Here is a 4,960-nt window from a genome sequence, read left to right on the forward strand (position 1 = left end):
AAAAGTTGACCCCGAAGTTGACTTTGGATATGAGTGCTTTTTTCGAAGTCATGGGTCCAGGAAGTCTGGATGGTCTCTTAAAACTTGTGTGTATATCTGGTTCAGTACCTGAAGCACTCAGCTGCATTTTAGGACTTGGGTTGGAAAATTGAAATTAAGGTATCGGGGGTTGACTCGGTCAACGAGACCTCCGTTGGGAATTTTGAGGCACGAGTATGTTCCTAGCGTGTTTTAATATTTGTATATGTAAGTGGTATGTGAGCAGATAGCCTTGGGAATTATTCAAAAAATCAGATTGAAATTTGAAACTTGGTGTGATATCTGGTGTCTGGTGCCCGCTTTGGTGCTTACCACCACCGCGACGGCGGTAGCTAAGCCGATCATCTTGATGGCAGGTGGTTCGGAGATTTGGGCTTGACCGTTGTAGCGGTCACGGCACCGCTGGAGCAGCCTAAGTGTCGCAGAAGCGGGTGACGGGCTGTGAGTTCATTTAACAAAGTGTTAAAAGTGCTTAGTCTATCATTTAATACCCTTTCCAAAATTAGAGCGCTTGGGAACTTTCTTGGGGATTATTGGTGAAGATTCTTGGTGGTAAGTTCTCCTAATCCTCTTGCTATTTCTTTAATCCTAATCGTCGTGGAATTCCTCTTTTCTTGTTAGTTCCGTAGTAATGGAAGGTTAAAAGTGGGTTTTGATGGTTTGGATATCTAGGCTTATTAATGATGAAATTTATAGGGATTATGCTACATTATGATGCAACTAGGAATTTAATCATATATCTTCCATCATTAGTGTTGAATTCTTGAATCTAAAAGTTAGAGTTTATACCCAAAATTGAGGGTTTTATTTGGAATGCAAAATTAGGTGAATCCTTGAGTTAATTTAGAAATTAGTTGTTGGGTGTTGATCACCTAGTGCTTAATTTGATATTTTACTCCCGAATTTCCCGTTTTGACCTTGTGGGCCTTATTTCTCCAAATTCTAGGGTTGGATTTGACCTAAATTGAATGATAGCAATATTAGTATCGTTCTTCATGATTTCTAATCTAGATTTCGAATATGCCTAGACTTCTTTGGTTCTGAGGCTCAACGGAAGGGCAAGGCAAAAGAGTGATTGTTGGTGTTTGCTATTCGGCAATCCAGGTAGGTTATGTCATACCCGTGGTGAGACTTTGTGTAGCGAAGCATACATTTAGATTATATTGTCGGAGAAAGCATGTAAACCTTCGGGTATGAAGTTGGGTTAGATATTGTTTTAGGTTGGGCTGGATATTGTTTTAGGTTGGGCCCTGTTGCGTGATTAGCGCTAGCCACCCCGTTGTGTTGTGACTTGATTGTTCTATTGTGTTGGATTGATGCCACGTGTTGGTAGTAGATTTTGGGGACTGTTGTTACATCTCGGTTGTGATATGGTGCTACCTTACTTTTGATGTTGATACGAGGATAGAGTTCCGCATGACCTGTCTAGTTGTTGATGATATTGTTGGTGTACCCATGTTGGTACTTGTGACACTGATATATTGTTGGCGTATCCATGTTATACTTGTGATAATTAGCTGATTCTAGATGTTGACATATGCATAGCACTCATTCTCATTCTTCATGATATATTGTTCATACACTGTTGGTACTTAGTGAAATATTGTGATGAGCTTGGCTTGGTTTTTAAATGAGAGTGATGCAAGAGTTTGATATCTGATGTTAGTCCCAGAATCGTGGATTGAGTGAGTGCATGAACTCCGCGGGTCCCCTAGGGTGGTGCCGGTGAGAACCCCGTGGGCAAAGTTTCGGGTCTCGTCTGTCTGTTGGGCAAAAATTCGGGACGAGTAGCACCTGGACTTCGCGAGTCACCTTGGGTTATGCTACGGAGACGTCCATACTTCCATCTAGGGTACATGTGTGCATGGAATTACATTGCATTGGCTTTCATACATTATTGGATTGCATTGCATTGTGGCTTATCTTTTGTGATGATCCGGTGTTATACTTGTTTTGATTGATTTGGATTGTTTATATATCGAAATTTGACATACTTGGGTTTACATGCTTCAACCAAGGTGATGACGGATACCTGTCTCTGATTATGCTGACTTATACTTGTTGATTTATCTGCCTGTTGTCACGACCCAACTAGAGGGCCGTGACGGGTACCCGGAGCTGACTACGAGAACACAGCGCCGGCGGACTGTTATCAAGCTCAGCCTGAACATACACCATTTCCAACACAAGCTTATCATGAAATGATCCTCAAATATCTCTCAAAACATATATGTACGTAAGCCCACAAGACTACAGAACGACATACAAAAGGTACACTAAAGAGATCATGAGACAACTACTACCCACATACATGCATCTACGAGCCTCTAACTGGAGTACTGAAATCATAATGACGGGACACGACCCCGCCATGCCCAAATATGTACACAAAAGAATATACTAATAAGCGGCAACTCCAAAGTAGTGGAGTGCTCCTGAATATCTGCTGATAAAGCTCCTACGCGTCTATGTCGTCTCCTTTTCTACCTGCTGGCATGAACGCATCGTCCATAAATGATAGAACGTCAGTAGAACAATGCACTGAGTATGTAAGGCATGTATAACAACATAATCAAGAAATAAGAAATCATAAGATGAAGAGATAACCTATAACTGATTGCCTCTCAAGGCGGAGTCATGCATGCTAACTTTTATAATAAAACAACATCATATCATATATATGCATACATAAAATGCCGACCGTATAGGTACGGTGTGATCATCATTAGCCCGTGTCCAGGCCTCCAGCGTCCGGGGCAACCATCTCATGCCGCCCACTAGTGGTGTCTACCCGGCCAACTAGGCACGGTGTAATCGCACATATACATAACATAAACCATGCATGAGAGCTCAAGTAAAGGCTATAACTATATCGGAGTGACGTAAGGTCGGTAACCTCTAATTATATTATGGATCAAACATCATCGCTAGGTCTCGCCTTGAAGGAACTAGTATCATGAGGTGAGATGGCCAACAATGAACAACATCAAAGAATTTATAGAATAAGATCATTAAACTCATAATAGCATCAATTCATACGCTTTGGAATCTCTAGAAGTAAAATCAACATCATTATCCTTATCATAGAACACATCTTTTCTCTTTCTCATAAGGAGCTTTTAAGAACCTTTAACTTTCAACTTTTGGGACATAAGATGGTCATGGAAACATAGAGAGGGAATCATAATATAGAAGTCATGCCTTTGAAAGAAAGGGGCTAGCCTTACATACCTTTTACGTCTCCTTACCGAATAAACGTTCTCCTTGAAACTCGCGACTCTACATTCAAAGAGTCGTACTAAATTAAATCATTTAAAACATGCTTAAGTCTAAGCTAAAGCGACTAAGAGCTAACAAAAAGTGGGCAGCATTTCCTTTGTTTCAACAACTTTCTCCATATAATAAACAACTCCCAAACATCAATAGAAACACCCATTATACCATAATCAATAGACTTTTTCAAGTTAAACATTGTTCAATCCTCAGAACTCCTTACACAACACCATATTCATTCACATATAATACTTCCTCAACGCCCTTAGATTATACTCATAGTATACTAAGAATCATGACTCAAGTTAACTTACTACTCAAAATGGCATTATTTCCATATTTGAGCTCATATTCTATTTCCTTCTCTCATCCAAGTCATTCAACCACTCAAATTCTTTTAATAACATGGAATGGATGTAAAACTCACCATTGATCGTGTAGAAATGAAACTTGGATGAAGATGCTTCACTAGAGAAAAACCCAACTTCAATACCAAAGGAATTCTTGACTTCTACAAACCCTAGTGAGCCTTCCTTCACATGATTCTCTTGGTTTTTGGTAATTAATCCTTGATTTCTCTTAGATTAGTGTGGATATGGTGTGGGGAATGATCTAGAGCTTTCAAGAGTTGTGGAGAGCGGGGGAAATGAATTAAATGATCATGTGTCATATATATATATATATATATATATATATAGAGAGAGAGAGAGAGAGAAAAATCTGAAAAAGTGACCCGATTGAGTTATACGGACACTTATACGGTCCGTATAAGTGACCGTATAATACTACCAGGGACTGACCTTCTCTATAAAGGTTATACGGACCATATAAGTGTTCGTATAACTCAACTTTTCTGAAATTGTTCTCGTTGATTCGTTTGATCTCAAATCCTTATGGAACCTTCTTGGCACTTGTGTATACGGTAAAAATCGGGTAAAGTTTGTCCGGTGAAGCTCGGGATCCGTAAAAGGAAGAGAACGAACGGTAGTGTCTGGTCCAAAGAAGCTTTGCTTGAATTCGTTGTATCAGGAGATAACTGCGCTTTATCGTGGTTGGTCGGTGTAGATCATGTCGTAATAGTAGAGTTGATTGTGGCCGTTTGCCGGTTCGAATAGAGCAAAATCAGCGTGGCCGTTAGGCCGGTTTTCTTGTGACCATTCGATCGTGGCCGTTGGTGGGATAATCGATTATTCGTTCGCCACATGTGGGGAATCTATGCACCCTCTTCGACGGTCGTACGGGTGTCGGACGTCTGTTTAACCTTATCCGTATTAGGTTTTCTTTATCTAAAAGGGGCCCGCTGATGTATAGGAAGGCCCGCTGAGAAAAACTATAAATAGGAGGCATTCTCTCATTTTTGAGGGTTGGCTTTTCAGATCCAAAAACTTTGTACTTTGAATATTTATATATAAAAATCTCCTCTTTGGTTTCCTAAGACTTTGGTCCGGTTTTTCAGCTTGAATAATTCGTTGAACTACTTCATTCAAACATTGCTTGAGATATACATAAGATCTAACATAAAACACATAATTCCCAATATCATTATCCGGTTTTTAGCACATCAACTCATATTTAGGCCATTTCATAAGCAAAATATACATATACAACTTTGTTTACCAAAAAATAGATTAAAGTGCCACATATCCTA

Source organism: Lycium ferocissimum, chromosome 2, assembly GCF_029784015.1.
Source record: "Lycium ferocissimum isolate CSIRO_LF1 chromosome 2, AGI_CSIRO_Lferr_CH_V1, whole genome shotgun sequence".
In the NCBI taxonomy this organism is placed as follows: domain Eukaryota; kingdom Viridiplantae; phylum Streptophyta; class Magnoliopsida; order Solanales; family Solanaceae; genus Lycium; species Lycium ferocissimum.